Below are 22,682 nucleotides of genomic sequence, written 5' to 3' on the forward strand. Positions count from 1 at the left end.
GCAGAGCATAGATAGCATAGATATAATATAAAGATTTGAAATTTTCCCTATAATTTTGTGAAGATGATGGAGTTTATTTCCCACTATTTTGCTATCCCTGTCTGTAAAATGCCAGGTGTGAATAAAGTATAAATGAGCCTGGGCATAGACACAGAAAATCTTAGCTTTTCACATTTATCCAAAGATTGATAGATATAGAAGTGTAACAGCGAATAAGCAAGTACTAACAAACTTTACATCTCGGTACATCATGTAACTCATAGCAGTCCCTTAAATGTGTTATTATACCTCTTTATGAAGAGCTTTTCGGTCTCTTTCAATTTATTCTTAGAGAACACCCAGCTTAATACATCATTGCAAAATAAGCCATAAAAAAATACATATTATTATTATTATTATTATTACAGAAAAAAAGTGTTTATTATAATAGAAACAAAATTTATATATGAATTTATCGGCTAAATGCCACAATGATATAACATATTTTTATTCTAGTATTAAAAAAAGATACAATTTGCACTGGAAAATAATCTACAAATGCAGCAACTTCCACTGTTATATTTTATGCAGTGAAGACATTTTAATTATTTTACATTTTTGGACTATATATTAGAAACAATAATTTTCCTTCCCACGCTACAGCCTGTCACAACTCTGTATCGTATGAGTGACAACAGTTTGATTTTGTAAAGGAAGTGTGTCTTGAATGAACATATACTATTGTTTTAGGTAGGTGTGAAAAAAAATGCTTTAAATTAAGAATGCTTTCAGAAATAGAAATGTTAATAAACAGAAGGAAAATCCAAATCAAATCAATATTTTCTGTGACTACCCTCTGTTTTCAAAACAGCATCAATTCTTCAAGGTACATTTGCACACAGTTCTTGAAGAACTCAGCAGGTATATTGTTCCAAACATCTTGGAGAAGCAAGCACAGATCTTCTGTGAGTGAAGGCTGCCTCAAATCCTTCTGTCTTTTCATGTAATCCCAGACAGGCTGCATGATGTTGTGATCCGGGCTCTGTGAGGGCCAAACCATCTCTTCCAGGAATCTTTGTTCTTCTTTATGCTGTAGATAGTTCTTAATGACATTGGCTGTACGTCTGGGGTCGTTGTCCTGCTGCAGAATACATTTGGGGCCAATCACACACCTCCCTGATGGTATGGCATAATGGATATATATCTGTCTGTATTTCCCACCATTGAGGACACCATTGATCCCAACCAAATCTTCAACTCCATTTGAAGAAATGCAGCCCAAACTTGCTTCACTGTTGCCTGTAGACACCCATTATTGCACCACTTTCCAGCTCTTCGACAAACAAGCTGCCTCCTGCTACAGCCAAATATTAAAAAATTTTACTCATCAGTCCAGAGTAGCATGCCATTTTTCTGCCCCCCCCCCCCTCCAAGTTCCTATGCTTCTAGGCATTGCTGAGTAACTTAGCTTTGTTTCCACGTTGAAGGTATGGCTTATTAGTATGAATTCCTCCATGAAGACCACTTCTGGCCACACTTCTCTGGACAGTAGATGGGTGTACCTGGGTCCCACTGGTTTCTGCCAGTTATGTGCTGATGCCACTGCTGGACATCTTATGATATCAAAGGGAAGTAAGCATGATGTATCTTTTATCTGCAGCAATAAGTTTCCTTGGCTGACTACTGCATCTATGGTTCTTAATGTTGCCCGTTTCTTTGTGTTTCTTCAAAAGAGCTTGAACAGCACATCTTGGAATCCCAGTCTGCTTTTAAACCTTTGCCTGGGAGAAACCTTGCTGCTGCAGTATAACTACCTTGCGTCTTGTTGCTGTGCTCAGTCTTGCCATGGAGTATGACCTATGACATGAAATTGTCTTCCACAACCTCCCATTAGTAGCAGAGTTTGGCTGTTCGTCACCCAGTTTTTAGCCTCCTACACAGCTGTTTCTGTTTCAGTTAATGACTGTTTTTCAACCCACATATTAAATAGCTGATTATTAGCACCTGCTTGGCATGATTGATTAATCATGATTGATTAATCACACCTGACTCTAAGGGCTCTTTCACACAGGTGGACCGTTCAGATCCACCTGTCCGTTTTTTTGGCGGATCTGAACGGTCCCCCCATGCATCCCTATGGGGCATCATCGGATGTCAGTGGAGACATGTCCACTGACATCTGATCCGATCCGTCAAATCTGGATGGATGGAAACCCTATTTTCCATCCATCCAGCGGATCGGATCGGATGGGATCAGAACCGATCCGCTGGACGGATGGAAAATAGGGAACGGACCGACGGTCCGTTCCCATCCGATTTCCCCCATAGAGTTGCATGGGGATCTGACAGCTGTGTCTCTGCATACAGCGCAGAGACACAGCTGTCATCTTCCTGCTCAGTGGGGGATCGGCGGATCGATCTAACGCTGAAAAAAACAGACTCCGTCCGACGGCCCCTTTCACACTTGCCGCTCTGTCCCTCTGAGCAGGCGGATGGCAGCTCTGTCTCCACGCTGTGTGCAAAGACAGAGCTGTCAGGTCCCTGCTCTTCTCTATGGGGGAATCAGATGAGAACGGACCGCCTGTCCATTCTCATCCGATCCGATCCACCAGACGGATGGAAAATAGGGTTTCCATCCGTCCGGATTTGACGGACAGGATTGGATCGGATGTCAGCGGACATGTCTCCACTGACATCCGATGCCCCATAGAGATGCATGGGGCATCCGTTCAGATCTGCCTGAAAAACTGACAGGCGGATCTGAACGGTCTGCAAGTGTGAAAGGGGCCTAATCCTGCAAAATCCCTGACTTTGTTCAAGTATACAAAGTGTGCCAGTGTAACAATTGATGCTGGTTTGAAGCCAAAGGGTAGTCAAACCAAAGATTGATTGATTTTAAAATTTCTGTTTATTCGTTTTGCATTTGTAAATTGATAAAAATAAACAATTAAAATATATATTTTTGAAAGCATTCTTACTTTACAGCTTTTGTTTACACCTGATTAAAACTTTTGTGCAGTACTGTACCTAGAGATTAAAGCCTGGTCAGGTTCTTCCTCATCTCATACTGGAAATGAAAAAAGAGAGTTTATAGATATGGAACAACTGTTTTGGTACTGAAATCTAGTGGCAGTAAAGACTATCTATAAATATTCTAAAAAAGACTGCCTCCCTTAACTCCTACCTATTTTACAAAGCCTGTATAAAAAAGATCTGTGTACTTACCTTTTTTTAATCCACTCTGGTGCAGTCATGTGATACAGCAGCTCCAACTCCCTTGTGTCAAGGAGCGCTCAGCAGCGGTTTTGAATTCCTGGAACCATGACATCACCCACTGGCTCCCATTGCCTCTTAGTTGCCAGTGCTCCCTCTGCAGCAGCAGATCTCTGACACAGGAAAGCCAGAGCTGCTGGATCACATGACCGGACCATAAGAACAGGTATGTACAGAAATCTTTTTTATACAGGCTATGCAGGATAGGTAGGAGGAGGGAGGAGGCAACATTTTTCAGAATCCATACGGTTAACCTTAGCCTCCACTTTAAAACAAAGTTCCTGCAACATTAATTACTGCAGAAAGTATTTGTTTGCATCCTAACCACCCTTCCATATTTTACATTATTGCTGTGGTCAACAGTTTGTCAATACACCTTTTTGGCACACACTCCATATGTGTGTATTTGCATGTGTGTGTTACTGTGCCTGTAACCATGGTGAAGTTGACTATTTTTTAAAATTAATTTTGGGTTTTTGCAACACTGGCAGCCATATACAGTATATAAAGCAAGAGAAGAAATGAGATATACATATACAGATTTAAAAAAAATTACTATACCTTTAATAACTGTTTGAACTATATTTGTTTTATAGTTATTTAGATTAATATTGCAGATTTTTTTCTATCCAGTACAGCAAGAAGGTGACAACAGATGCAAAAGAATATTGTGGGTACGCATTTACCAAAGGAGTGCTGCTTTACAGTGCACTGGGATGGGTTCACCTGTATCTCAGCTGTGTACAGGGCTATTAGAATGTAAACCTGGCTGGAATGTATTGTAACATTTTTGTTTGGATCGACTTTATAGTGTGTGACTTTCAACAAATGTTTTAACATGAGCAGAAATGTAAATTGTCTTTCTGGAGAATGTATGAATCAATGTATAAACATATACATAGAGTGATTTATATAACGCAAGCATTGTGTGAAGTGTTAGTAAAGTTAAGTAAAAACCTTTCTTGCCTTCCAGTTATATTAATAAAATGTTAATGTCTTCAGTTTCTTTTTTTCTTCATCAACAGCGTATCTTTATGAAGCACATCAAAATTATGAAGTGCTTTTTTTCCTTATACTTTAACTTCTTCATGCCCTCGCTATAGGCGAAAGACGGCTACAGCACAGACCTAAATTCCCGGGAGGGCGTCCATTTATGTCCTCCCATGCAAAAGCTGCCTGCGCGCTCCCTGCGGGGAGTACAATTGGTGTGCTCATGGGAGATCACTCCAAAGAGTGCCACATCCCAAATGTAAAGATCAAAAATGGAAATTCCCCTTGGGGTGGGACTTTTAAGGCACGTAAATAGATACAAAAAGAATATAATAATAGTAATGTTTTATTGAAAATAATAACATGTACAAATACAAATGTGAATGGTTAAAAACAATTGGCAAGCTTGATGCAATTCATACAGTCAATGGACAGGAGGATACCGCTCTATTGAGGTAAGTGCCCAACGCGTTTCAAAGATATAAATCACAACTCCTTCTTCAGGGGCAACCTTAAAATAGCGGTCTGTAAATGATCAACCATATGGATAATTAATATATGGAAAGTGTTTACAAATATATAAATTATACAAAAAAATCATACAATACTGTATTAGACATTTAATGCAGATTAAGGTCATCCAAATACAGTGTCCATATGTCAGAAGAGATTCAAAAACAAAAACACTTACAGATGGCTGGGTGGGTCTCAACACTGCATTTGAGTACTTCGTTGGAAAGAGTAGGCAATTTAAGGGATAGAGATATTCATGAGAACACCCTCCAATTGTGTGCGCCCATCAGCTGTGAAACTGACTGGGGACAACTGAAATCCAAAAAAGCAAGGGAAATCTGCCAGGTGAGGAGAAAAAGAAATGAATTGTATGGGATTGTATAATTGAAGTTGTTTTATAGCAAATCAGCTGATTACCCTGCTGGAAATCAACTCTGCCAACTCTGCGGGGAGTGCGCGGCTCGCTCTGTGCTCAGCAAGTCCGTGAGACTCGGCTGATCATAGATCGGAGTAAGGGGCTGGTCCCGGCCCTTTATCACGTGATCAACTGTCAGCCAATGACAGCTGATCACATGATGTAAACAGCAGCCGGCGATCATTTTTTTTTCTCCACCCGAAAAAAAAAAAACAGATCGCCTGCTGCTGTCAGAGGGACATCGGTCTTGAAGAAGAGCAGCAACTGTGCCCACCAGTGCCACCTAACAGTGCCCACCAACGCCACCTACCAGTGCAGGTCAGTGCCACCTATCAGTGCCCACCAGTGCCACCTATCAGTGCCCCATCATCAGTGCCGTCTATCAGTGTCACCTACCAGTGCCTATCATTGCCCATCAGTGCCGCCTATTAGTGCCCATGAGTGCCACCTATTAGTGCCCATGAGTGCCACCTATTAGTGCCCTTCAGAGCCACATACCAGTGCCGCCCATCAGTGGCCATTGGTGCCACCCATCAGTGCCACCTATCAGTGCCCACCAGTGCTGCCTTATCATTGCCCATCAGTGCTGCCTTATTGGAGTCCATCGGTGTCGCCTATCAGTGTCCATCAGTGCAGCCTATCAGTGCCCGTCAGTGCAGCCTATCAGTGCTGCCTCATCAGCGCACATCAATGAAGGAGAAAAATTACCTGTTTGCCAAATTTTATAACAAACTATAAAAACTGTTTTTTTTGTTTTTTGTTTTTTTAATTTTCGGTCCTTTTTTGTTTGTTCAGCAAAAAAATAAAAACCCCCAGCATTGATTAAATACCACCAAAAGAAATCTCTATTTGTTTAAAAAAAAATGATAAAAATTTCATTTGGGTACAGTGTTGCATAACTGTGCAATTGTCATTTAAATTTCGGCAGTGCTGAAAGCTGAGAATTGGCCTGGGCAGGAAGAGGGTTAAAGTGCCCAATAGGCAAGTGGTTAACCACATGCCACATGGATAGGCGAGAGCTCATCTGCTCCTTCTCCCAGGGGATGTGTGGGCAGGAAGTTTGAAGCCAGCAGGCACCAGCTAAAAGAGGAAAGCTGCTGACAGCCTATGCCTGAGCTGTCACCAGTGGCGGCTGGTGAAGTTTTAAGATGGGGGAGGCGCAAGACCCCGCCCTTCTATTTTGACCCCTCCCATTTCTCAGAAGCCCCACCCCTTATAGACCCCACCCATTTTGTCCCCTGTATTTTGCTTGCGTGAACAAATTCTCTCAATATATCACATATATTAAGGGGTCTCTCAGTACTAGTATATCCCATAATAGGGAGCAGGGGCCCTATTATGGGATACACTGACTGAGAGTGGCACAAACCCCACAGTACAGGCCCCCTAGCACAAACCCCACAGTACAGGCCCCCTAGCACAAACCCCACAGTACAGACCCCCTAGCACAAACCCCACAGTACAGACCCCCTAGCACAAACCCCACAGTACAGGCCCCCTAGCACAAACCCCAGTACAGGCCCCCTAGCACAAACCCCACAGTACAGGCCCCCTAGCACAAACCCCACAGTACAGGCCCCCTTTCAATGCAGTGACCAGTGTACATGCCCCTTTTCAATGCAGTGACCAGCGTGCATGCCCCCTTTCAATGTAGTGACCAGCATACATGACCCCTTTCAATGTAGTGACCAGTATACATGCCCCTTTCAATGTAGTGACCAGTGTACATGCCCCAATGCAGTGACCAGCATACATGCCCCCTTCAATGCAGTGACCAGCGTACATGCCCCCAATGCAGTGACCAGCATACCATGCCCCCAATGCAGTGACCAGCGTACATGCCCCCAATGCAGTGACCAGCGTACATGCCCCCAATGCAGTGACCAGCGTGCGTGCTCCCTTCAATGCATTGAACAGTGTACATGTCCCCAATGCAGAGTTTAGCATGCGTGCCCCCTTCAATGCATTTAACAGTGTACATGTCATGATGTCCCCAATGCAGAGTTTAGCTTGCGTGCCCTCTTCAATGCATTTAACAGTGTAGATGTCATGATGTCCCCAATGCAGAGTTTAGCGTGCGTGCCCCCTTCAATGCATTTAACAGTGTACATGTCATGATGTCCCCAATGCAGAGTTTAGCGTGCGTGCCCCCTTCAATGCATTGAACAGTGTACATGTCCCCAATGCAGAGTTTAGCGTGCGTGCCCCCTTCAATGCATTGGGGACATGTCCCCAATGCAGAGTTTAGCGTGCGTACCCCCTTCAATGCATTGATCAGTGTACATGTCCCCAATGCAGAGTTTAGCGTGCGTGCCCCCTTCAATGCATTGATCAGTGTACATGTCCCCAATACAGAGATTAGCGCGCGTGCCCGACTGAGAGCAGTGCACTTACCTGGAGGCTGGAGCCCTGTGAGTCACGGCGGCTCCTCTCCGACTCCGTCCTCTTCGTTCTGCGGGAACCAGGTCTCAGCCTCTCCTCTTCTTCGTTCGGCGGCGGGCGGCGGGAAGGTGAGCGGCGCTTCTCCCTCTTGGCCTCTCCTCTTCTGCGGCGGGCGGCGGGAAGGTGAGCGGCGCTTCTCCCTCTCTCGGCCTCTCCTCTTCTGCGGGGGGCGGCGGGAAGGTGAGCGGCGCTGGCTTCTTCTCGACTCCTCGACTCCTGAGTGACTGATGCACGCATCGGCACCGCCCCCCAACGAGGTCAGCAGGGATGTCCTGAATCATGATTGGTCCAGGCTGGAGTCTGGACCAATCATGATCCAAGACATCACAAAAGGGGGGTGGTGTAGGGCAGTGCTCTGCACCACAGTTACGCCCCAGAAGGCTGCCAATCAGCGCCTCTGGCGGGTGGAAAACCCCACCCCCCCCCATAGCCACCAATGAGTCCGGCGCCCCTGGTGGGCAAAAAATTGATTTTTGTTTTTTTAATCTTTTTTTTTAATCTTTTTTTTTCTTTTTCTTTTTCTTTTTGGGGGGGGCGGCACCCCTGCGCCCCCTATTGGCCGGCCGCCACTGGCTGTCACCATCCTGAGGTGAGTAAGCTCACCCTCTATCCTGCCTCCCGGTGTATAAAAAAATGTAACCCCTTCACACAGACAGTATACAAATATGTGGCCTCTGGTTGATGGGCCTTGGTGTGGAGCGGCCACATATTTGCATACCACACTGCAAACACAGTTGTGCTGAGAGCGTGCCCCATGCACGCTCTCAGCACAACTGACAGCAGTAAAGGAACTCATTCAGGGAAATGGACTGTCCTCCCAGTTTATTGTAGTCCTGATGGAAAAATCTTTTCCCAGCACACAGGGCCCCAAAAAGGTTTCAGTGAAATTGTTTCTTAATGGCCTCAGGACCCTCATACACCAATTTGTACACAGAGAGTGGTAGGAATGATTGTAGCTCCACTCAATACGGTGTAGTCTCCCATCAAGGCTCCAATTTGCTACCTCACTCTAGCTTTGGATTTTTCACTAATATCCTGTCCCCCAAACACAAGGGTAGCATCTCCTGAGCAGCTTTTATTGCTATATCTTGATGTCACTTAAGAACTATCTGTTTAGCCTTCCTCAGCCATTCCCACTGTTCCTGGACCCACTCATTTACATTTCTTGGTGTTTAATAGTAAGTCTACTGGTAAACACTCACTACGCCCAAACATTGGAAAGAAAGGTGTATATCCTGTGGCCCAGTGCACTGTGCTATTGTAAACCCACCCAACATCTCCGACATATTGGTACCAGTGTTTCCCCTGCTCCAGTGTCCACACCATCAACATGCTCAATAGTGTACATTTGAAATGCTTGCAGACCGCATAACCCTGAGGGTTATGTAGGGTAGTGTGAGACTTATGGATTCCACTCAGGTGGCACAATTAAAAAAAAAATGTGACTTAAAGTTAGGGCTTTGATGTGACAGAATTAGTTTAGGGCAACAATAAGGCTATACCACATGGTTCCAGAACAACTTAGCGGTGGTCGCAGCAGTCTGATCTTCAGGGGATATCACAACAGCAATTTTTGAGAAGTGGTCCATGAACAGTAGTGCATAGCGCAATACATAAGAGGAAGCGGTTACACTTAGGAAGTCTATTGTCATGAGTTTCAATGGCTCTGAGATGACAATGGTCATATGGGTAGTCTGTTCCAGGTTGGCCTTATGCAACGTGCAGGAGGTACACTCACAACAGGCTCACTGCACCCATTCTGTTAGCTCAGGGCAGTAGAAGTATCTCCTGACATGTGCCTTGGTGTGGCCCAGCCCAAAATGTCCAACAGCCACATGCATCAACTGGCAGATCTTTAAGATGTGCAAGTGAAGAACCAAGATTTTCAGGATATTCCGCTGCTCAGTAGGTAGGCAAACTTGAAAAAATAGAACGTTGTATTTGATCTCCAATTGGTCCCACTGCTGTAACAGGATTCTGAAAGTATTGGGTAATCCCTGACATTCCCATGAGGTAGGTCTTTGCTGTCTAGAGCGGAATTGCATGGAATGTTATTGATCCCCCAGTGAGAATCAAGTTTTTTCACAATTTAAAGGGCTATTATTCCTGCCGCAAATGCAATGTGTGCCACTATAATACATGTGGTTCAAGAAAGCCTGATACGTTTGAATCTACAATTTTGAATCAGTGTTATCAGATGAAGCATTTTACGACTTGCGCCACCAAGAATATTATATAATTACTCCCTTTCCAGTGTAAAAAAAAATTTGTGGGGCATACTATACGCCCTTTTTCTGTGATAGTGAAAGAACACATAGCTAATATCAAAAAGGGTCAAGCCAAACATAGCATCCCCAAACAATACCTTCATTATCCCAAAAGGGACCCTACAGGTACACAATTCCTTATTATAGATACGTATATACTTCCCTAAAGGGGTGGCTTCAACACAAGGGAGGTTTCACGCCTAGAAAATTTTTGGATATATGAGCTAAAATCCTAATCGCCACATGGCATAAATGTCGAATGGGGCATTATTGCCTTCATAAATATGGCATGAGTATTTTGAATGCTTAGAGTATAGCCTATATTATTATTCTGGATTAGGGTGTACAACATTTTTTGTAACAGATGTGTCTAATTTCCTTTCACTAGCATGAGTAGATCAAAGTTCCCTTCTCTGGTAGTCATCCAGGGTGAAATTCTATTACTCGGGGGTCACAACCCTGTGTTTTAAAGGCCAGTATAACTCAGAGTTACCCTTTATTTTTTCATACCCGAATTTTAATTGAATTTTATATTATTCTTATACAGTAAAACCTTGGATTGCAAGCATAATTCGTTCCGGAAGCATGCTTGTAATCCAAAGCACTCTTATATCAAAGCGAATTTCCCCATAAGAAATAATGGAAACTCAGATGATTCGTTCCACAACCATTTATTCATAAATCCTTCAATTTATAGTCCATATAAAAATATTATAGCATTGTGATAGGTTGTGTAACCATAAAATGTCCATCCAGAAATAGCCGCTTCCACAAGGGGATTAGAAGCAAAATCCAGCAGGAGCTACAGAGTATCAAAGAGAAGAGAGGCGCCTCTAAGTGTATCAATATGGTTCCATTTAATGAAGGTACAACATTTAGCAACTCACATGGCTGATGAATAAAACAGGCACATCTAAGTATGCAGGCATCCGGGGTAAAGCTGTCCACATAGACCATCTTCTGCACCGCCGGCTGCCAGTCTGTAATCCTGACCAGGAAGACCACCCTGCAGTAAAGCGATCTGTAAGCGAGGGGCAGCATGGAAAGGATGACGTAGATGAAGGTGCGAAGGATGGTCCTATGTGGACAGCTTTACCCCTGATGCCTGCATCCTTAGATGTGCCTGTTCCAATCATCAACCATGTGAGTTGCTAAATGTTGAACCTTCATTAAATTTAACCATATTGCTACACTTAAAGGCGCCTCTGTTTGCTTTTATACTCAGCTGTGACTTGAGGCTACTTGTATATCAAGACATCGCTTGTATATCAAGTCAAAATTTATTTGAAAATTTTGCTTGTCTTGCAAAGCGCTCTTAAACCAAGTTACTCTCAAACCAAGGTTTTACTGTACGTTGTATATCCATACATTGATTACTTGGATAATTTATCTATAAATTATATACAGTATCTCACAAAAGTAAGTAAACCCCTCACATTTTTGTAAATATGTTATAATATATTTTCGTGTGACAACACTAAAGAAATTACACTTTGCTACAATGTAAAGTAGTAAGTGTACAGCTTGTATAACAGTGTAAATTGGCAGTCCCCTCAAAATAACTCAACACACAGCCATTAATGCCTAAACTGCTGGCAACAAAAGTGAGTACACCCCTAAGTGAAAATATCCAAATTGGGCCCAATTATCCATTTTCCCTCCACCGGTGTCATATGACTTGTTAGTGTTACAAGGTCTCAGGTGTGAATTGGGATGTTATCGCTCTCACTCTCTCATACTGATCACTGGAAGTTAAACATGGCACCTCATGGCAAAGAATTCTCTGAGGATCTGGAAAAAAATAATTGTTGCTCTACATAAAGATGGCCTAGGCTATAAGAAGATTGCCAAGACCCCGAAACTGAGCTGCAGCACGGTGGCCAAGACCATACAGATGTTTAATCACTTTACCGCTGAGTACCGTAGTACTACTGCGGCAAAGTGGCTCTTGTAGGTCTGACGACATAGACCTACGTCGCCAGACTCCTCCCCCTGTAGGCGGCGCTCGCGCGCCGCCGGAGGCGCGCTCCCGCTGTTTTCATTCACAGCGGGAGTCGGGCCAGGGGAGGAGGGGAATCCAGTTTGGAGATCCAAAACACAGGGATGGAGAGAGGGAAGGTACCCTCTCTGGAAGGTTGCTAAAGGAAGAGCTCACAGGGATTGATTTGTGCAAAACAAAATATAACCTTTATTAAATTTTTGGTGCAAAACATACAAAGAATATACAAATCGATAAAGATAGATTCAAAAATAGAGATAAAAAACTACCTTGTTATGGAGTGAAACTCGGTAGCTGATTGCCGACCCCTGGGATCAGTGTCGGTTGTGCATCAAGTACAAGTGCACTAACCTTGCCTAGCACCTGTGGCACCTGCTGGGGTTCTGTTTTAGGAGCTTACTATGGGGAGAGGGTGACATATGATAGACATCATTTGGGTCACTGCTTCACTCAACCCAATGAGTAGGAGTGTCTTCTGCTTGTCAGATTCATGTAAAAGTGGTGTGTACCTAAATTGCTTACAGTAGAAAATATTGTAATGACCGGCAGAGGGCTAAAGAACCTACTCTGTATTAGCAAGGACTGTCCATATTCGGGTGATGTTTAATGCACTATGTGCCACCAATTAAAGATCAAAGAAGTATATGGTATATCACACAAATATATATACACACAGTAGGAGGGGTGGCCACCCAACATGTAAATAATTGCTGGTTCCCTGTGATGATCTCAAGGACTGTTCGGCACTTCCATACCATGGGGAAAGTCAGTCCGGTAATGTAGTAGGGGTGGTGTGTGGACCACCCGATATGTATGGGGCACGGATAAGATCCCAATGGATCCACAGTTTGGCGGGGTCAGTGAGATAAATAAGGGACTCGAGTCGCAGCCTGTGGTGCACGGAGGGAGCAGACAGGTCCGGAGCTGGGGAGATATTGCCTCATACAGAGAGGATCCAGGATATACCTATCCTATTGTGTGTGTGGTGATACTGAACAGGAATGTGGCCCACCTAATCAGAGGAAAAAGGGCTTGATGGCGGTGGTCCATCCACGATCCTGGATCAATCCAGCAGGAATGTGTCACATATAGTGTCTGTGAAGGGGGATCGTACCGCTTGCCTTACCTCTCTGATTTGTTCCGGTGTGGCGTGGAGAAGTCCAGTGCCTCTGATCAGTCACTACTCACAGTGGATGGTGTGTCTCTTCTTATCCCTTGCAGTGGGGTGCTCACCCTGGCCCGTGCTCAGACCTCACGAAGTGCAGCCGGTATGCTCTCTTTCTGCAGTCCTTCGTCTCAGAGTGTGAGATGCCGCCGCTCCTGCGGCGCCGCTTGCTTTGGCGTCCCACGTGACTGTGCCGTGCTGGCCGTGCTGGTCCTCTCGGAAGTAGGTAAGCTTCCTACAGTGCCTGTCAGGTGCTAGCGTCGACCGTTGACGCGTTTCGCGTGCCTGCGCACGCTTCTTCAGAACGTAATGGCGTTGTCTCTTTGGGCAGAATAAATATTAATCCGGATTTTTTGACAATTGATTTCAGCTGTCCCATAATGCAGACTAGCGCCATCATGTGGTCAAGCAGTGGTATCACATTTGTAAGTGCTCAGTGGCAGAGAAAGTATTTAAAAACAGAGAGAACATATAAAAACATATGTACATATCTCTATGTGTGTACTCTGGCTTTGTGGCTTGTCAAGTTAAAGAGGTGTTAACATAACTATTTATGTACTATAAATGCCGTCATTGATAAGCAAATAAAGTGCAGTCCCCCTGAGGAGATCAAGTGCTTGGCATTAGCGTGGAGGATCGGTGGATCGAGCCTATATTTTTTTTATACAAAATTGCGAAATTCCATATATTGTTTCTGGGAGGCACTTATACATGCAAGGGAAACAGCCTTAGGTTAATGTACCATGGAAGAAAGAAAGAAGGAAGAAAGAATCCTTGGGAGAGATGGAGGGGAGAAATTGATGTATTTAAATGGTCGCCTACTGGACCAGATTGAGGATGTCATATCGCCCCCTAGTTTTTGTTAAAGAAGTCTTATTATATATGATATAGTGTTATATTAGATTGGGTTAGTGGTCCTCCTCTTAGTGTTAGATGGGGTCCTGGTGGCTAGGCCATCTGACTGCTCCGGAAGAGTGGGTGCATTAGGGATCTAGAAATACCTTGAGACTAAGCTCATTGTTAAGTCCAGACGGTGCTAGGGTACCTAGCCTAAAGATCCAGGCTTTCTCTTCACGTAGGAGTATTCTATCGAAGTCACCCCTACGTGCCGAGATGTTAAGGGTCCAAAACCCTTTCACCTTGAGCCCTTTTGCATCACCTCCATGTGCTTCAAGGAAATGCTGGGCAATGGGGGTTTCCTCCTTGAGCCTTATGCTCTTTAGGTGTTCGCCTATTCTTATCCTGAGGGTTCTTTTGGCCTTCCCTAGGTATATTTTCTTGCAGGGGCATGTGATTTGATACAGTACTTGTGAGGTACTGCAATTTATGAAGGAGGTGATGTTATACTCCTTAGAGCCAAATGCATCCGTGAAAACATCCGTTTTCTCGACAAATCGGCAGATATGGCAGTGTCCACACGGGAACATGCCCTTCATTTTGGGAAGATCAGTGAGCCAACTTCTCTGTGTATTGTCCTTAGTAAACTCAGAGTGCATTAGGTGATCCCCTAGGTTTTTTGCCCTTCTTGCCACTATTAGTGGTCTGGGGCCTACTATATCTTTCAACCTATCGGTTTTTTGTAAGACATGCCAGTGTCTCTCCAGCACTGTCCGAACCTCTTGCCATTGACTGCCAAATCTCGTGATCAGTCGAGGCTGTGTTGCCGGGTTCTGATCTATCGTATTAGTGTCCTTGGGTTTTAGGAGTTGTTCCCTGGTTTTTAGACCCGCCTTTCTTTTGGCATTCCGAAGAGTCCTGTGGGGGTACCCACGTTCCCTGAACCTGTTGTATAGTTCACGGGATTCCGCTATGTAGTCACCATGTTCTGAGCAATTCCTCTTGAGTCTAATAAATTGTCCCACCGGGATACCTCTTTTCAGGGGCTCAGGGTGAGAGCTATCAGCCCTTAGTAGGGTATTTGCTGCAGTAGTTTTCCTGAATGTAGATGTCAGCAGTCTGCCATCATGCAGGCGGATGTTGAGATCGAGGAATGAAATCTGCTTTTTATCAACTGTATATGTCAGGCGAATATTACGGTTATTAGTGTTTAGCTCGTCCATGAACTCTTCAAGATGCCGTTCCGTGCCTTTCCAGACCATCAGAACGTCATCTATATACCTCAGCCACGTTAAAGCATGGCTGTGGTACATAGATGAGGCCCTGACTACCTCTTCCTCCCACATGCCCAGGTGGAGACAAGAGTAGGAGGGGGCCCATGGTGCTCCCATGGCTGTGCCCCTGACCTGTTGGTAGAAGTGGCCTAGGAATTGGAAATAATTATTTCCAAGCGCGAATTCCAGAATTTCCAACAGGAACTCGTTTTGTGCTCCATTGAGGGGAAAGTTTTTTTCCAGAAAATGGTATACCGCAAGGATACCCCACTCGTTGGGGATCGATGTATACAGTGATTCAACATCGATCCCCACTAGTAATACCTCGTCTTCAAAGTGTAGGTCCTTAATTTTGTTCAAGACATCCCCCGTGTCTTTTACATAGGATGGCAGGTCCCAGACCAACTCCTTGATTAGGGAATCAAGGTATTTCCCTATCCTTTCGAGTGGGCCTCCGATTGCTGACACTATGGGCCTCCCTGGTGGTCGAAGTGGGTTTTTATGAATCTTGGGAATTGCGTAGAAGGTGGGAATGTTGTAGTCTGAGATCTTGAGGAAAGTTTTTTCTTTGCTTGTAATTAAATTTGCCTCTTTGGCAAAATCAAGTTTTCCATTAAGTCTCTTCACTATATTTGGGAAGGGATCTTGTGATATTTTCTTGTAAGTTTGTATGTCAGAGAGTAATCTCCTTACCTCACTCTCATACATTTCCTCAGACAGTAGTTCAACATTCCCACCTTTGTCGCTCTTCTTGATTACTAGATTGGTGGCATGTTTCAGTTCGTGGAGGGCCCGCCTTTCCTCCTTAGATATATTGTCTGGGGGTGACCAATCCCATCTGACTTTTTTAAGGTCCTCCTCTACCAGAGATAGGAAGATTCCCAACCACTTATTACTACTGAACTTGGGCATGGATGTGGAGCGGATGGTAATATTAGCTTTGCGTAGGCCTGGTAGGTTTTCTTGGGGTGGCTCATCCCCTGGTTCAGATTCTTCTAGTAGGGAGTTCAGTATCTCAATGGCTTCTAGGTCAGCTGGGTCAGTAATGTGATTGCTTTCACTCTTACCCTCAATGGAGTAGAGTAATTTATAGTACACTTTCCTCAGGTATAGGCAAACATCTTTATAGACCTCGAAGTGGTCCATTTTCTCACTTGGTGAGAAAGAAAGACCTCTTCTCAATAGTTTAATGTGTCTGGTCTCTAATACAAATTGGGAGAGGTTGATCACCTTTTGATCACCTTCACTCACTGTGGTCTCTCTGGTGTTCTGAAGTAGGGGAGGGGGGATTGTTATGCTAGGTAGAATGTTCTCAGTGTTGTCACTATTTATCGTCGGCTTTTGGCCCGATCCTTTTGTTGTCTGGTGACAATCCTTTCTCTTTCTCCTCCCCCTCCTCTTCCTTTTCCTCCTCCCCTCCCTCTTTGTGCTTTTTTCAGAATACTTTTTGGGGGGGCCGGAGGTGGGTTCTCCTCTGGCTGTTCCTCCTCTAAAAAATATACCGAGCGATCCTCCTCTTCACTTCCTGAAATGGTGGACTCGTTCCAGGATCGGCTCCTTGAGCCCCTACCCCTTCTCTTCGATCTACCTCTCCTATTTTGGGCTGTCAGGTCAAATATTTCCCCTGTCGCCCAGTCACCAAGATCCCTCTGGAACTTGGAATGTTTAGTCGCCCGCAGTGTTTTTTGTGCTCTTTCGATTTCTTTTTTAAGGAGGTCGTTTTGGTGTTCAAAGTCTTCAAGGTTTTTAAGTGGCTCTAATTTTACGGTAGTTTGTTTTATTTGTTCCTGGAGCTCAGAGAGCTGGATTCTTTCTTCTTCTACAATCAGTCTCATAACATTTAGACCGTGCTGAATGCAGGTTTCCTTCCACTTCGCAAGGAATCTATCTGTTTGAAGATGAGAGGCAGGAATCACTCGCTCCCTTAGTCCTCTTGGGATAATTCCCTGCTCTATATAGGACTCTAGGGACAAGATGTCCCACCTCCGATTGAGGGATTTAATTAGTAGTTTTTTGTGTTCGCGAAACTGTAATTTTAAGTTTTCCTCGGCTGTTTCCTCTGCAGTAGAGTCCTTCCCGAAAGTTGCCCTTATCTCAGCATCGAAGGCATCGTCAAATACAAAGGCCATAGTCAGAGGCACTGGACTTCTCCACACCACACCGGAACAAATCAGAGAGGTAAGGCAAGCGGTACAATCCCCCTTCACAGACACTATACGTGACACATTCCTGCTGGATTGACCCAGGATCGTGGATGGACCACCGCCATCAAGCCCTTTTTCCTCTGATTAGGTGGGCCACATTCCTGTTCAGTATCACCACACACACAATAGGATAGGTATATCCTGGATCCTCTCTGTATGAGGCAATATCTCCCCAGCTCCGGACCTGTCTGCTCCCTCCGTGCACCACAGGCTGCGACTCGATTCCCTTATTTATCTCACTGACCCCGCCAAACTGTGGATCCATTGGGATCTTATCCGTGCCCCATACATATCGGGTGGTCCACACACCACCCCTACTACATTACCGGACTGACTTTCCCCATGTATGGAAGTGCCGAACAGTCCTTGAGATCATCACAGGGAACCAGCAATTATTTACATGTTGGGTGGCCACCCCTCCTACTGTGTGTATATATATTTGTGTGATATACCATATACTTCTTTGATCTTTAATTGGTGGCACATAGTGCATTAAACATCACCCGAATATGGACAGTCCTTGCTAATACAGAGTAGGTTCTTTAGCCCTCTGCCGGTCATTACAATATTTACTACTGTAAGCAATTTAGGTACACACCACTTTTACATGAATCTGACACAGAGCAGAAGACACTCCTACTCATTAGGTTGAGTGAAGCAGTGACCCAAATGATGTCTATCATATGTCACCCTCTCCCCATAGTAAGCTCCTAAAACAGAACCCCAGCAGGTGCCACAGGTGCTAGGCAAGGTTAGTGCACTTGTACTTAATGCACAACCGACACCGATCCCAGGGGTCGGCAATCAGCTACCGAGTTTCACTCCATAACAAGGTAGTTTTTTATCTCTATTTTTGAATCTATTTTTATCGATTTGTATATTCTTTGTATGTTTTGCACCAAAAATTTAATAAAGGTTATCAATCCCTGTGAGCTCTTCCTTCAGCAACCTTCCAGAGAGGGTACCTTCCCTCTCTCCATCCCTGTGTTTTGACTACATGTCTGGTTGCGTAGGGTTCCCGGATTTAACCATCCGTATGGGTATGTTCCGATAAGGTCAGATTTGACCGACCTAGGGCGACTGGATCCCATCCACAGCACAGCCTTTAATTTATTAGTCCAGTTTGGAGATCCGCCCGCCTGTGTAAACAGAGGGGGCGGATCTCCTAAGTGACAGGGAGTGACAGATCGGAGTGTTCAGCATAGCTGGACATCCATCTGTCCCTGTCTCACACAGTCACCTCCCCCCCCCACACGTCAGTAAGCACCAGGCATACATTAACCCCTCCCTCTCCAATAAAATTAACCCCTTCCCTGCCAGTGTAATTTTTACAGTAACAGTGCATATATATAGCACTGATTACTGCAGTAATGTCACTGGTACCCCCAAAAGTGTCAAAAATGTCAGTCAAGGGTCCGATCTGTCCGCCGCAATGTCGCAGTCCCGCAAAAAAAATCGCAGATCGCCGCCATTACGCATTAAAAAAAAAAAACACCAAAAATGACAGAAATCTTTCCCTTTGTTAGTAAACGCAATAACTTTTGCGCAAACCAATCAAAATACGCTTATTGTGAATTTTTTTACCAAACATAGGTAGCAGAAAACAAATTGGCCAAAAATTTTAAAAAATTTTGATTTTTAAATTTTTTTGGGGGGGATTTCATATAAAAAAATGTGAAAAATATTGTTGTTTTTTCAAAATTTACGCTCTTTTTTTGTTTATAGAGCAAAAAGTAAAAATCGCACAAGTGATCAAATACCACCAAAAGAAAACTCTGTTTGTGGGAAAAAAAGGACGTAAATTTCGTTTGGGTATGGCGTCGCACGACTGCGCAATTGTCAGTTAAAGTCGCACAGCGCCGAATCGCAAAAAGTGGCCCAGACGTAAGACAGCAAAATGCTCTAGTGGTAAAGTGGTTAACAGGACAGGTTCCACTCAGAACAGGCCTCGCCATGGTCGACCAAAGAAGTTGAGTGCACATGCTCAGCGTCATATCCAGAGGTTGTCTTTAGGAAATAGAAGTATGAGTGGTGCCAGCATTGCTGCAGAGGTTGAAAGGGTGGGGGGTCAGCCTGTCAGTGCTCAGACCATATGCCACACACTGCATCAAATTGGTCTGCATTTCTGTCATCCCAGAAGGAAGCATCTTCTAAAGATGATGCACAAAAAAGCCCGTAAACAGTTTGCTGAAGACAAGCAGACTAAGGACATTGATTACTGGAACCATGTCCTGTGGTCTGATGAGACCAAGGTAAACTTATTTGGTTCAGATGGTGTCAAGCGTGTGTGGCGGCAACCAGGTGAGGAGTACAAAGACAAGTGTGTCTTGCCTACAGTCAAGCATGGTGGTGGGTGTGTCATGGTCTGGGGCTGCATGAGTGCTTCCGGCACTGGGGAGCTACAGTTTTTTGAGGGAACCATGAATGCCAACATGTACTGTGACATACTGAAGTAGAGCATGATCCCCTCCCTTGGCAGTATTCCAACATAATACCGACCCAAACACACCTCTAAGACGACCACTACTTTTCTAAAGAAGCTGAGAGTAAAGGTGATGGGCTGGCCAAGCATGTCTCTAGACCTAAATCCTATTGAGCATCTGTGGGGCATCCTCAAACGGCAGGTGGAGGAGTGCAAGGTCTCTAACATCCACCAGCTCCCTGATGTCGTCATTGAGGAGTGAAAGAGGACTCCAGTGACAACCTGTGAAACTCTGGTGAACTCTATGCTCAAGAGGTTTAAGGCAGCACTGGGAAATAATGGTGGCCACACAAAATATTGACACTTTGGGCCCAATTTGGACATTTTAACATAAGGGTGTACTTAATTTTATTGCCAGCGGTTTAGATATTAATGGCTGTGTGTTGAGTTATTTTGAGGGGACAGCAAATATACACTGATGTACACCCACTACTTTACATTGTAGCATTTCTTCAGTGTTGTCACATGAAAAGATATATTTTGAATGAAATGAAAAAATATTTACAAAAATGTGAGGGGTGTACTCACTTTTGTGAGCTACTGTATATTATGCATGGGTTATATTTATATCAGTGTATTTTTATCGATTTATTTGTTTATATATGTTATGGCATGTTTTTTGTTTACTGTATTTTCTGTGGCTGGCACCTACTCGATATATTATCAGCTAGGTCAGATTAAGGCTTGGACCTCATCCTGTGGGCTCATTCGTATCTGATTGGCTTATTGGCTGCAATTGATCTGCGCCTTGCCAGTCGTACTGCGCATGCATGCCCCTCCACATTATCATGAGATCGTGGTTTTGGACCGAGGCATGGACGGCATATTAGGTGTGTTGTCAACAGTGTAGTTATACACACTGTTGCTCGTGGAGGCGTGGAGCGCACACCAGACGCTATTGGCGCTTTTACACTGCATGGTACCGCATGGTACGTGTTAGAACGGTTCGGTGCGGTTTGGTACAGCTGCGCTTTTCCACTACGTGGTACGGCTCACTTAAACAGTACCACCTCGGTTGGGGTTCCAAGCGGGCCATACCTATACCATATCCCACAATCCTTTGCATGCAGCCTTGATTGTTTGTCACTACTAGCCACTGATTGGTCAGAGAATTGTTGTAATCCCACCCACTTACTACTTTTTTAAATCAAGAAAAGCTTTATTGAGAAAAATTCACACCATGACAATCAGAAAGAAAAACTGTCGGATGGCAGTTTCAAACCATAAACAATACACAATCCACACCATGCCATATTCCCCCCAAGGTTATCACGGTTAAGTACAGTGCGATAAACACAAAACATTGTAAAATATAAGTGCCGGAAGCTCCCCCGCCCCACTCACCCGAGTCAAGATTGAGCATATAAGTCTCTCAAGAGATTACATTAACAAACGTTCCAGAATAAGATCATCAGGGGCCATGCCCGGGCTGTCCCACTTACTACTTTAGTGGAAAAGCAAACCGAGCCGAGTAGAGCCTATACAGTGCTGAAACGTGCTGACTCGTACCACGCAGTGGAAAAGCAAACTGAGCCGAGCTGGGCCAAGCAGTTCAGAGTGGAGCCGAGCCGGTACTTGCAGTGGAAAAGTGCCATATGATGGATTCAGTTCTGGGCTAACACTGTATTGGACTACACTGTACATTGATGTGGTAATTATTCATAATTAATTTGCCCATATATATGCGTAATAGCTGGATGTTGACTTATACCCTAGATCAGTGATGGCGAACTTTGGCACCCCAGACGTTTTGGAACTACATTTCCCATGATGCTCAACTACACTGCAGAGTTCATGAGCATCATGGGAAATATAGTTCCCAAACATCTGGAGTGCCAAAGTTGTCCATCATTGCCCCAGATGATGTCTGTGTGGACGAAACGTGTCAGTTTGGATTGAGCCTGCTCTATGTCATTGCATTTTTTTAATTTCCTATGTGATCACAATTTTGAAGATGTTCCATTGATATGTCTGTAACACTATGAGGAGCCCTTTTGTTTTCTATGAATGTTGAAGTTCATGATCTAACAGAGGAGCTGGACCTGGTGGAGAGTTATGGTGACGTTTTTTCAGACTTCTCCCTTGACCATTTTCCTGTTATTTCCATATCCATTCGTGGTTAACTCTTTGCCGCTGGCAGTTGAGTCCTCATATTCGGTAAGCATGTTTACTCTCCCTCGTGGGAGATGGATGCACATGTTCTGGTGACTCCTAGAGTGGACATTGGATATTTTATTATTGCTACTGGAGTGGATTTCATTTCCAACTTTTCACATCCGGACTGTCTTGATACACAATGGCTGCTCCGTATTTACAGATCCTATGTGTGAACTTTTACACTACTTGGATTTTGTTTTGTTTTGCACATATTCATTCATTTGCGTATTGAACTTTGTTGTCATATTTTATTATTACCGTTCATATATATTCATTTGAGTACACATTGGGTTTATTTCTAGCATTGCACTTGCTTTTTGTACATTGCACTTTATTGTGTGATATATGTTACTATTATTATTCACGTATATTGATACTTATATATAAGCAAGGTAAGTATAACATGTTTGTTATTTATTTATTTTTTTTTAAATGAAGGTTTAGAATCACTTTAAACAATGGAAGGTTTTAACATGGCTTAAACAATCAAGTGATTAATGACTGGGCCATAGAAGGGGTTAAATAAATTAGTTGTGCTTCTGACTGTTAAAAGTATTTGGTATCACACTTAGAAATGTAAAATCTTTTTTAATTTTTGTGTAAGTGACCTGATCTTGCTTTTTCTAAGTAGAAAAGGTAATGGAATGTGCTTATTGTGTTTGTCCATGCAATCTCCTCAGCAAAA

The sequence above is a fragment of the Pelophylax lessonae genome (assembly GCF_965119305.1).
Source record: "Pelophylax lessonae genome assembly, chromosome: 3".
Taxonomy (NCBI): domain Eukaryota; kingdom Metazoa; phylum Chordata; class Amphibia; order Anura; family Ranidae; genus Pelophylax; species Pelophylax lessonae.